Source organism: Adiantum capillus-veneris, chromosome 1, assembly GCF_014529385.1.
Source record: "Adiantum capillus-veneris isolate H3 chromosome 1, ASM1452938v2, whole genome shotgun sequence".
Taxonomy (NCBI): Eukaryota; Viridiplantae; Streptophyta; class Polypodiopsida; order Polypodiales; family Pteridaceae; genus Adiantum; species Adiantum capillus-veneris.
In genome coordinates, this window is record NC_140931.1 from 76679293 (window position 1) to 76692949 (window position 13657).

The 13657-nt window shown below is 43.4% G+C and overlaps 1 pseudogene; it reads right to left on the minus strand.

The window, feature by feature from the left end:
- Positions 1-429: 429 nt before the first annotated feature.
- On the minus strand, positions 430-10109 carry LOC147465004 (uncharacterized; annotated as a pseudogene).
- Positions 10110-13657: the final 3548 nt, after the last annotated feature.

The window sequence follows — 13657 nt, forward strand, 5'->3', positions numbered from 1 at the left end:
CCTCATGATGACCTTTCTGCATAAGTATCACAAGAAAACACCCACGTCGTGTCCATACTTCTACGCGTGCCAGTATTGACCTCGTTCGACCTCCTGACGCCACTCGATGCCATCTGACGCACCTGCTTATCTCATGTCGTCGGCCCGCGGATAGCTTCCTCAAGAAGTTTTACGTGCTACCAACTCCTCCTTATTGTAGAAAAAACACACTGGTACTCATGATAGTGAAAATCGATGCACTATGTACACCCAATCCTACCTGTACACATGTGGGCCCCACGTAACCACCTGGCTCTGAAAAATGGACAATTCTTTATTTGATGCACCATGCATGTATATGTACATATACGCAATCCCTTGCTCCAAAAAACTCCTGACACCGTATACATCCCTCATATGGTTGCCATAAATAAAAGTGTAGTAATTGTCTCATCTAAGGGCTATTGAGTGCCTGAGAAACCAAGAAAATGTAATGAGTATCATACATGAGAAAACAAGGTAGGGGATGGGACAGAGAGAGCATACTTGAGAACCTAGCATGACAACGTCCTTGTCCAGAAACAGTGTAAGATGACTAATCAGCTTGAAGCTTCCCGTCAGCCATCGTCCAACAGGAACATAGAGCTGGACACCCTTCTTATCCTCAAAAGAGTTGAGGTAAAAGATGACATTTGTAAACGCATGAGTATTAATGGTAACTCCATCACCAACTGCACCGAATTCGATGATGGTGACGCTATGAGGCCTTGCATTTCCACCCAGCTCACTAATGCACACACCATTAGTTATGTCACTACAAGTGCTCGGAAAGCTTGTTGTGACCTCCGATATGTGCAGACAGGCAAAGGAACTAGTGGTGGCCCCAAAGAGAAGTAAAACCTAGGCAAGGGAAACCCCACCAACACCCTACAGTGCAACATTTCGAAGCTTGAGTCTCATGAGGCAACGCCTCTAGGTAAAAGACATCCAAAGAATTAAATGCAAATTCTCTGGCATATCTTCAAACATCAAACCAGCACAGGTGATATGCATCATTCCCGAAGGTCTGTATAACTAACTGCAATTATGTAGACAATATAACACCAGAGTCTATGTTAAATTGTATGATAGATGACATGACCTTCACAAATAGGAGTCACCATAAGCTTGCCTTAGAGCCTCTTAATATTTTAGACTGGATGTTTTAACAATCATTGCTTGACACCTCCACCAGCAGTCTGTTATTTGTCTTTGGTTGCATAACATCAAAAACTTCATCTTTAGCTGGACAGTTGTATGTTTAGCCAGATATAGGAAGGGTGGGGCGAATCATTGGCCCAAAAAAGCAGTATTTGCAACTCAAAGATTCATTAAAAGGTTTACACTATAAACCACTATTAGGCTGTTTGGGAGGTGCGCCTCCTTTTAGAGTAAGAAAACCATCCTAAAAACTTTTCAAGTTCAGCCATCTGAATTTTGAAGCTAATTGATTAATTTTATACTCCCTAACAAGTTCAAAATGAAGCACAACTACGCACCACAGTACATCGTTGCAAAACTAACAGGTGAAAGGCATTTCTCTAGGAACACAAACATTCAAGAAGACTAATGTATTTAAGGCCCATTTAAGGTAGCTTTAGTTTAAGGAGATCACAAAGCATGTACATGTACAGAGTAAACTGAGGCCAAAAGCAGTCACCTACAGATATGAGACTGTTACTGAACCTTGCTCAGAAGATGTATCTGCAAGAATATCCTCCATGGCTCGAACCATGATTCCACGGTCGGTGACCATATGCCATGATAGTGCCATTATACCCCTATAGCACACTCTGCAAGCAAAGAGAAGAGGGATGCCAAGTATATACAATCAGATAGAGTTTTAAACATAACATACAAAATATCTTGCAAAATAGGCCACTATAACAAGCCAAACCAACATCTAAGCAAATATCTTTAGACACGAAGAACAAGCACCCAAAGACTCTATTTCCCTGTCTATAACACTATCTATTGAATAAAATGGGTTGAAAATGGCAGGGGGCAATGAAGGACCTCAACCACAGGCTTTGCCACTACTTCATAGACTCGTTTCTGAGAAGCAGTTTCATTCAAAATCTCATTAAACTGGAACGTCTCACAGTCCCAATTATTCTTCCTTAGCTTCAATCGCTTCAGCTGTGACAAGTGCAAAAGACAGATCGATTAAGACAAGGCATTGGCACAATATAGAACCTATCTTGAGCTAATGCCGATAAAGTTTCCCATGAAGCAACAAGGTAGGGAATGAGAAGAAGACCTCTGGCATCAACTCCACATAATCAACAAAATCAGCATCATTTTTTAGCTCCTCAGAGTTCCTGGGCCTAAGTCGCACAGCAACTCTTACTCTTCTTGACACTGAATGTAGACTTGCATGAGTTTAAGATTTAAGAGATGGAAAGGAGGCCCTGAAAGGACATGAAAAAGATATCTTTGAAGAGGAATGTACTACATAAAAATGCAGATTGAACCTAATCAAATCTCATTACTGTACTTTCCTTCTTTCTTTTGGCTCAATGATAATGCAAGTTCTGTCATGCAGAATGCACAGTTCGATGATAAAGTAAGTAACAACCTCCATTGTCATCTTTTCCATTCCGACTTGTTCGACCAGTTAATAATTTTTCAAAAAATCGCACAATTTGTTAATACCTTCACTTCAGGTCGGAGGCCCGTCGAAGGCTCTAAGGGAGGGGAGAGATGCCGCTTGCAGGGTGCTACTGCTGCTGAGAGGGTGCAACAGTACTGCACGCAGACACCAAGCAGCTGTGGGAGCTAGCAGAGAGCTCGGCCAGGGGGCGGGAGAGGCCCAGCACCTCATCTGCGAAGGGTCTGCGACTCGCGGGGGAGAGAAGCACCTTGTCACTGATGCCCAAATTCAATGAAGAGCAGACAGTGCTCGTAAACAAGTGATAAAATCACAAGGCCTGCCAAAGGCTAGAAAGATATAAGCCTAGTAAAAAACTGAAGATGAGTAAGATCCTTACAAAGGTCACACACATGCAGATCAACCAAATGAATATGAATTACTACACAAGGGTATCGGATTCAAACTTTACTAGATTTGAGAATCCCTTGCAATACAAAGCACATGGACCATTGTAAGCGGCCACAATAGGCATCATACTCTCAAAGTTGTCAAAGAAGCACAAGTTTCAAACATCGACAAAAAACTGCACGTGCACAAAATCTGATCATGGTGGGATGGAGGGCTTGCATTTTTTTGCAAACCAATGATGGGCCGCACAATTGCTTGATCTGGGCCAACTTTGGAGGTGCATGCTTCTTGTCTATCTTGATCTCCTGATCGGTTCAGTTTGGGTGGCAAACATTGGCATCATTTTTGGATAGCTGTAAAAACATGTCTAAGTTGACAAGAACATGACCAACATCAAAGATGAGCATGCTCTCTTGCTTTAGATCTCATTACACAACATCCAACCCATGCAAGTTCTCCAAAACCATTTCCGGCATTGCTACACAAAACTTACACACACACACGACCCCAATATATGCACTTAATATCAACACAAGAAAGTGATAAATTCACACAAGATTAACACGCTAGTCTACATATGTTTCTCAGTATACCTGATGGCCTCCTCGAAGAGCTCTTCTCTGGCTGGCATAGCCTCAACATCACCTCCAACTATATGGCCAAGCCTCTATCCCATGCTTGCTCAATGCTCCTTCAGAACCCAACTCCTCTGCCTCCAAGCAATCAGTCAGCAGAGTGATTACTAACAGGCATATGCAACAAGTTGTAGATCAGTCTTGGTGCTGTAGGCAATCATGTAGAATCGGAGAAATTTACCTCCTTGTCTCGCCCTCTTTTGTCTCCCAGTCATTCAGCCGCCTTAGCTCTAGAAAGAAAAAATACTTATACTTCTAAAGGACCGCCTCCCCTACACCTGCACCGTATACTGCAACCTCTTGAAGTGGAAACCTGTCACAAAGAGACATGCATCTTCTATGCGGCCACAGTTATGGAACGAACTCACTTGACTATGCTTCTACTCTACTCTCCATGCGGTGCTTGCTCTGCAATCCTGCAATTTTGTGTGATTTCTGGTTGCTGGTTTCTACATGCAGTTTTTGGACAACCATTCTGTCAAGACCCACCGTCTACCCTCTTTTACGGCTAGTTTCAGCCCTACTGTATCCCCTTCTTCCCAACCGCAGACACTTCTTAGGCCAGGTGTGCAAAGCATGCATATGCAGAAGCAATACATACCTAGTAGAGCAAGAACATGGAGCTCAAAGCGGCACAGCCTTCCAATCCCTACAGTAGTCAGGGCACTCTTTGAAAGAAAGAGACGGGCCCCGTTTTGTTAATCAAGCCTCACAGCCTTAGTATGGTTCTCTCAAGGATGGCATGGGGGTGCGAATGGCACTGCTGTAGAGAGAGGATGGGGAGAGAGAGTGCAAAGAAGTGCAAATGACAAGATGCTAGAATCAAAAGGCATCATGTATCCATGAAATCCATGGCCCTTGCAGCTTCCCGGGCTCTGCTGGCATTGTCGAGGGCTTTGGTGAAGGCAAGTTCTCCCTCCCCTGTCAGCTCGGCATCTCCATACTACTTGCAGAAGATCATAGCTCCCCTAATCCCCTGTCAGCTCGGCATCATCCTCCTCCATTTTGTACAGCTCTATAGCAGTTATGGCGAGCTTGATCACCACACCACCATCGCTGCTTTCACGGCACAACGCCCTTTTGCCCTCTCCTCTTGCTACCGCTCTAGTATTGGGCAAAGATGCCCATCTCGTAGATGATCATAGTAGTATTAAAAGCACTAACATTGTCGAGCTATGTGTGATAAGAGCACTAGGGTGCAAGCTCAACATCTCCCACTCAATGTCTATGAATGGTGGGACACTTATCGACTCCCGTCAAGACCTGTCATGTAGGAGTTGCAACCGGAGGCCGCCATGGCCCCTAGTGCAACCTCTCCTGGTACACCTCTCTGCAATGGCCCCCACAACCAACACCAGAGAAACCCTCATAAGCTAGAGCGTGGAGATTGACGAGAAAAAACAACAAAGGTCCAGGGTGGTCAAACTTTGATCTATGCAACCAATAGTGGAGTTGTGGGCACTGGGACCTACGTGAGAAGATGGGGATTCCTAGCCTCTAGGAAATTATATCTCTAATTCGTTACTCTACATACCATCGTCACAATCTGTGCAATAATAAGTGGGGGAGTACTCGAAAGTAGCCTAGGGTATCATTGAACTTACACTCCCTCTCATCGTTGCTAAGTCTTTATCATTCCCTCTCATCGTTGCTAAGTCTTTATCATTTAACTTTTAAGCTCGTTTCATGCTTTCAAATGCACCCCAAAATCTTTTCCTTGGTATTTCATATTTCAAATCTCAAGACGTGTCTCTCAAGAGATGTACAGAGATTTCATTTAAATGAGTGTCCACTATCTTATTTCAACCAATCAGTATTTTTTGCCCATTGAAAATACAACTCAATCTTTTTTCTATTTTAGTCAGCAAAAAAGAGAAGGCATCACTATAGCCTTTGCCCTTTGGGCAGGCCAAAAAACCTAGGTTTACTGTAGTCCCACAATTTTCAAATTTACCACTAAATTTTATATTTGAAGGTGAGAAAACCCAAAGCCCTATCTGCAAGCATCTCTCCCTCTCTCTCACAACATTTTCCTCTTGAATAAAAGGTCTTGAGTTCAACTCTCCTCGTCGAATAGATCTTTGAGATCTCTAGGGATAGTTTCCTACGACGTTAAAATACTCTTCTTCTTCTTCTTCTTCTTCTTCTTCTTCTTCTTCTTCTCTCTCTCTCTCTCTCTCTCTCTCTCTCTCTCATCCTCATCGAGACTCGACAGTCAATGATATATTGAATATTTCCCTTATATTTAAGGCTTTGTCACACAAACAAAGTTTGGTGGATTGCATAAAGCAAGGGGTAGGTCATGTACAAAGGGAATTTAAGGGCAATTCATGTGCATAAATCAGTAAAGAAGTAAATTGTGTGGAAGCAACAAATTCTGTACAAAGCATAGCAGGGAAAGACTTAGAGGAGTGGGCTAATGCTTGCGTAAAGAAGAGAGCAAGGAGAGATTAAAGGACATTCGGTTTTCCTCATGCTCTCTTGGCAAAAGGGCTCAAATTTTCTTACTTTCGCTCTCGACTAACGTGTGGCAGCATAAGAGCACTTTCACTCATCACAATTAAGCAAAAGTTAACTACATATTATCTTTGGTTGTAATTAAACATTGCATTCTAATTTGGTGTAAAAACCTTCAAATTTTGTCAATTTACCTCTGTTGTTTCACACATGCAGGTTTGCCATGTTTTTGGAAAAAAGTTTATTTTGAGCACTGCACGACACAATGCTAGGATTCTGCAAGCGAGGATTAATTGGGCTCTCCTTCTGCCACTTCTGTCCGCCCAGATGCAATCATCAATCGAGAAAAATGTGTCTCGACTTAATATCGTGCCGCTTTAAATTCAAAATTGCCGGTTGATAGCAACAGGGAGAAAAGGAGAAATTCCATCCCAAAATAGAGAAAAATAGTGTAACAACCTGAAAAATAAATGTAATTTTCTAAAATTTCCTCTTGGCAAACTCAAGAAAAGGAATAAATTTTTTTTCCAAACAGTGATGCAATCGCTTGCCAAGAGCGTTACACACAAGGCCGCGGTCCCGAAAAAACCCCACGATGCCCATGAACCGACTTCAATGATTGACATTTTGTTGATGACTACACTTATGTGTTATCTTTGTGGACATAATCGCTTGTTTTGTGAGGTAATATGTGACAAATTACATGCTAACCACTCAAAAATGCATCTCAATTGTCAAAAAGGAATAAAAATTAGAAAAGCTTGATCAATCTGATCAAAATAGATACATGGGTACTTTGGGAATTTTAAAAATTTGAAGGCTATTTTGGGAATTTTGACAAATTAGAGGGGTTTGAGCTTGGCTACAAGCTTGGCAGAGAGAGAGAGAGAGAGAGAGAGAGAGAGAGAGAGAGAGAGAGAGAGAGAGAGAGAGAGAGAGAGAGAGAGAGAGAGAGAGAGAGAGAGAGACTTACTAATGTATTTAAGGTGGCTCAGGTAGTTGAATGTAGCCCCCCCCTTATGTGTACTATATGAGTATGAAATAATGAGGGGCTACCCCTATTGTATACGCTTATGTACAAAATCTAAAAACCCCCTATTGTACACTCACGTGGTACCGTACGGAAAAACACAGTGAATCCCCCGAGCATCATGTGTGCCACTTATGTACTTAACATGTGACCTACGAAAGCTTTGCAGTCTATTACTCCATATGAAGCATGGCATGATAGAAAGCCTTCTATTGAGCACATGCGTGTTTTTGGTTGTTTGGCATATGGTTTGGTGCCACAAGTGCAACGCAGAAAATTGGATGATAAGGTTGTCAAATGTATTTTTGTTGGCTATAGTGCTGAAAGCAAAGGTTACAGGTTGTATCATCCGCAAACAAAATGTATTCTGGTTTCTCGGGATGTAGTGTTTGTGGAAGATTCTGCTCAGCCCTTGCTGTCATGTACTAGAGACAGTAATGTAAGCTCACAGGACATTTATGACATTTTGTTGCCTCTTTTCAGTGGTGGAAATACGAATGTAAGTTCCAATGAGAAAAATGTACAGCCTATGGGGGTTTCCAAAAATGTTCTAGATCAGCCTATTACTTATGCAGATGTACATGATGTACTTGATGAGGAAAGGGCTGAAAATGAGCAGGCTAGAGGTATGCCAAAATGGCTGGTGCATACTTTGCGTGACATTAAATTGGATGCACCTTTGTCTAGTCGTACTCGTTCAGGCTCTCGCCATGCATCTTATGTATCAGATTGTTATGCTTTGGCTGTGTCTAGCTTACATAATGTTGAGGAGCCTCTATCTTTTGATGAAGCACAGAATTCAAAAAATTGGATGGCTGCCATGCAATCAGAATATGATGCACTTATAGAAAATGACACATGGACTTTATGTGATTTGCCTCCTGGCAAAAAGGCCATTGGTACGAAGTGGGTTTACAAGTTGAAACGCAAGCCGGATGGTGAGATGGATCGCCATAAGGCTCGACTTGTTGCAAAGGGTTATGCACAGCAAAAAGGCATAGATTATGAAGAGAATTTTTCTCCCACTTGTCGTATGACTACTGTGCGTTTTCTATGTGCATTGGCAGCTCATTTTGGTTGGGATGTACATCAATCAGACATTGTTACTGCTTTCTTGAATGGTGACATATTTGAGGAAGTTTATGTAACGCAGCCTTGCGGTTTTGTCATAAAAGGACAAGAGGACAAAGTGTGCAAATGTAACAAGGATTTGTATGGGTTGAAGCAATCTCCTCGTGCTTGGTATGAGAAAGCTGACACTCATTTGGTCAAACAAGGCTTTCGTAATAGTCCAACACAAAGCACGTTGTATGTAAAGCGTGAGGGTGATGTACTTCTCATTGTGGTTCTTTATGTTGATGATTTCTTGATCACTGGACCAAATGAGAGACATATTGCTGAATTTAAGGCTGATTTGAATGCTACTTTCAAGATGAAATATTTGGGGCTGTTGCATCATTACTTGGGTATATAGTTTAAGTAGTGTGATGGTGGTATTTGCCTTGTGTCAGAAAAGTTACATAGAGACATTGCTATGTAAGTTTGGACTTGAGGATTGCAAACCTATTGCCACTCCCATGGAAACAGATTTGAAGTTGAGTCTACATGATGTTGGCGATCCTGTTGATGTGACTCTTTATCAAACTACTGTTGGCTACCTCATTTATGTATGCAACACGAGGCCGGATATTCAATTTGCAGTCTCACAGGTCAGCAGATTCATGCATAGCCCAGGGTCTAGGCACTTTACATATTAACTTGTTTTATCCCAAGGGGGGATCATTGCCGCCAGACTTACATGCTTTTTCGGACTCAGATTGGGCTGGTTGTTTTGACACAAGAGTGTCCACAAGTGGTTTTTGTTTCATGCTTGGCAGTTCATGTATATCATGGTTGAGCAAGAAGAAACCTACTGTGGCCACTTCGAGTTGTGAGGCTGAGTACAGAGGAGTCTTCACAGCTACGGTTGAGTGTGTATGGCTCAGACGCCTTATTGCTGATTTGGGTGTTGGACAGGACACTGCCAACACTATCTACACTGACTGTCAGAGCACATTGGCAGTTGCGAGGAACCCAATTTTTCATGCTCGCACAAAGCACATTGAGGTGCATTACCACTATGTCAGGGAGAGGCTCTCAGCAGGAGAGATCAACTTGGCTTATGTGCCAACAATGGACAACCTTGCAGATCTTTTCACAAAGGCATTGTCTCGTGAGAAGCTTGAAGCTGTCCGCAAAGCTTTGGGCTTACTCCCCTTTGTGGACTGATCATGTCCTTAGGGCATGGCACTTTCCTTACTCATGTGCCATCTCTCGTTCACCGCATCACTCCAGGGGGAATTTGTTATCATATACATGTGGTAGTGATGTGTGTGAACACACTAGGACCGCCGGGGCATTTTTTCCCTCTTTAGGAGGTTTTTTCCCCCGAGCATTGTATATACGCCCATCACTCTAGGGCTATCTATCTTTCCATTGCACACTAAGTTATACACTCCCTATTGTGTGCCTTGAGCTTCCTTCATCTTCTCCAAGCTGTGTGTGTTTCTTTGCAACCCTAATTCCAACATGCCCAACCCTTGCATCATAGCAAAGCCTCCGCCTGGATCAAAGACATAACCCTGATTGAAACCATTCATCTGGAGTAGCTCCTGTAAAACTGCACCCATGCACATAACCAATGGTACATATAGAATGCACACATCACTCCTTCACTGCTCCATGCATCCATAAGCACCCAACCCTCTTCAAATTGAGCACAATCATGCTCACCATCTTGTTCAACAGATGAACCATCCATATCGTCACCCGCTTCGAACCTATCGGGCATACCTTCCCAACCATAGAAGATGGAAATCTCCTCCACGAACTCTTGTACTTGTTGAATAGCCCACTGCATAGTTGTATCCATAAACATACTCATCACCTGTGAAGCACATACCACTTCTATAAGCTTTTTCACAGCCATAGCACGTGGATCTTCACTTGGTACAAGCAGCAATACCAACTCTTTGATCAAAGGCTTCTCTACCTGCATCAGTTTCATCTTCCCTTGCATACCTGTTAGCAGCCTCGAGAACCTCCTCTTCAGGACCATCCAAGAAAGTAGAGACATAGGGATCCACTAACTCCTCTCGCACATCATCTTCATGAACCAATTCTTCTAATACATGCTCTATTGTCATATTTTTAGACAAAAAAGAAGGAAGCTCACCCCATACCATTTCATCCTGGAGCATAGCATCAATAGACTCCTCCTCCTTGTAGGAATGGACATACCCACTTTGTTCAGCTTCATCACCATTTGTCTCTACCAAGCTCGAATATGGATCCACTTCATCTTCATCACAGGTTAGACTGGTCACCTCAACAACACTCTTCTTGAAAAATCCTCGTACCTGTTGCACCACTATAGCATAGTCGATGGCTACCTTTAGGAACATAAATACCAATAAGATACCGCACACCACTTTTACTTGCATATCCTCTTTTGCAGACTTCGGCTCTTCAATTTGCTCTTCATTTACATTTCCAATCGACATGTCTTCATACACATAGTCAGGAATCTTTACTCTTACCGGCTTGACCTCATCGGAATCAGTTTGCTCGCCATAGGATATGAAGTCTTCATACAGGCTTTCCTCTTTGCTAGTCTCCCAAAACTCGGAGCTTGTATCATCATCATCCTTGCCATAGGTTGACTCTGTGTCTGCATCTTCATCCTCTTTTTTTTTCTGCTCCATGAAAAGTTGGCCACCACCTTGGCTTGGCACACACTCTTTGTCCACTTTTGAGCTTTTGGTATCGGCAAACTGACTGCAATCTACTACTTTTTCATGGACAATATCAGTAAGAACATACTTCTTTACCTCTTTATGCTGCTCTGGAAACCCGACATCTGCTACCTCTTTAGCACACCGACTCTCTTCGACAAGAGGCTTATCCTCATTGAGAAGCTCTTCCACCACTGACACAGGCACATCATAAAATGGAAACCTCTGTAAGGTCTCTGACCCCGGGCTAAAAGAACAACATTGTACCATGAAACAATCATAATGAAAAAAGTTACTATTTTTTAACAGTTTTCCAAAATCTGTCGATGCCATGATGTTTAGAATGTCATAAGCTTCCAAAAGTGAATTAAAATAATTTTTGTAGAAATTTTCCAAATAGTAAGTTTTTGGTCACCTGACCCGTCAGTTTTGATCGTCTCGAAAAACTGCACCCGTACCCCAAATTTGAAAAAAAATGCATTTTCGGACGTCGAGGGCTGCTAAATATGGCAGGTACCCAGGTTAATACACCTTAGTTAGAGCTTAGTAGAGCAAGTTCCGGCATTAAATTCTGATTCATATTGCCCGTCTTAGGCTAAACTTAAATTTTCCTAAAGTTGTACGGGGAGGCACCGGGACTCGGGGGCTGTGTGGGAACTGGCTCCAGTTGGCTCCAAGCCACTGCAGACTGAGTTTGGCAGTAAGAGGGCGCCCTCACACACTCACAAGGCTCGTGGGCTACTTTCCCATGCAAGAGAGAGAGAGAGAGAGAGAGAGAGAGAGAGAGAGAGAGAGAGAGAGAGAGAGAGAGAGAGAGAGAGAGAGAGAGAGAGAGAGAGAGAGACTAAGTGAGCTCTTAAGTAGGTTGGGACACTTGGTAAGTATGCAACTAGAGCTGCCATGCATGAAGTGAGTACTCCTCCAGATGCATATAGCAGGCAGATTCACATTTTTCAGCTTGTGAGGCTATATAAGAGCATGCTCACACACACACAAGCACACATATATGCTCACACACAGACACACACACACTAAGTACACACACACACTCCTACAAACACACTGACAGGAGCAAAGCGAACCCCGAACCCCGACGGCCTCTAAAACACCGGGGACCGAATGGCGCGCCTCGAGCCTGTCATGGTAAAGCAAACAGGGGGCACCACCTAGCTTCAGCGGCTAGGACGCAAACAACACACCACCATAACAAAGTTTTCATCCAAGAGAGATGGATGCTTGGGAGTAATGATGAAGAGGAAAGGGAATGAGATCAAGTGAGAGAGAGAGAGAGAGAGAGAGAGAGAGAGAGAGAGAGAGAGAGAGAGAGAGAGAGAAAGGAGGGGGTATAGCGGCTTAGTACTTAGGCACCACAAAAGGATGGCGAATCCGCACACCCTTCACACATACACAAGCTCACTCCAAACACAAGAGTAGGTGGCGATTCCGCACACCTCACATGGGCAAAACATTGCAAGAAAACATACTCACAAAACCTCAAGCTTTATTTAGAGAATAGGGCGATGAAATGGGGAGCATAGGGTAGGGGAATGAGAAGGGAGAGAGTGGTAGAGCACATGGCGGATAGGTGGGAGTTGATGGCAAAGACTCGCACGAGGGTTATGGCCATCATCCTTCATTTAGTTGCCCTTCATCTTCCATAGCCTAAGGGTGTAGAGGTCATGCTCAAGACGAGCATGGTGATTGCGGTGATGGTGATGGTGTGGGTGTGTGTGTGTGTGTGCACTAGGCACACACAGTGCATAGTGTACTCTTTGGTGATGTTGTGTGTATGTTTAGTGTGATGGTGACCCCTCTTTATATAGGGGAGGAGGGGGGAAAAATTCTAGAATTTAGAAATGAAGAAATCATTATCTACATAGGCCATGTGACTGTGGGCCCCACTTGTCTGGCTGTGTGTATATGTGCCAGAACAGCAGTCTCATGAGAGAGAGACTAAGAGAGAGAGAGATGGGTTGATGAAAAAAAGTGAGAGGTGACATAGAGAATAAAGTAATTACAAGAGGGGAGAGAGGAGAGTGTGTTCATAGGTGAATCTGTGTGCAGATGTGTGTGAACACAAGAAAAATCAGGTAACCACCGGGTGGGGATGGGTCTGTGGGCACCTTTTTCAATGAAACTGAGTGTGTGTGAGTGTGGGGGAGGTTATTTAGCTACAAGACAAAAGACATGGTGCCCTTTAGAGAGAAAGGGGGGTATTTGCGTCATGGGGTATGATAGGAGAGAGAAAGGGGGGGTGGGGTATACTATTTTGGAAGATAGGGTAAGTTGCATGTGAGTTAGGGTGCATTATTGGTGAGTTAGAATGCATTATTGGTGAGAGGTGGGGTAGCTTGAGGGTAGAGAGAAAGGAGAAAGGACAAGGGGAAGAGAGAGGGGTTGACCTTTTGAGTGGAGGAGAGGAAAAGGGACACACGACGGGGCAACAGTGAAGAAAAAGGAGGCAAGGTGGGGATGGGCTGCCCCACACGCATGAGGTGGCCTATTTTACCTTTCTCATATATTTACGTAATCATACTTTATTTTTTTTCCTACTTTTTCCAATGCCTTTTATCACTCCCTTCCTAAGAGGGGGTTTTCATGGGGTGGGGACGAGAGAAGAGGGGTATGGGAGCTTGGCTTGTGAAAAGCCCCCATCATTAGCCCTCCCCTTTTGGCTAGAGGCATTCATGTCTCTAGCTCATCTGTTGTATCATTATCGTCGAAGGTGGCGGCTGATGGTGTG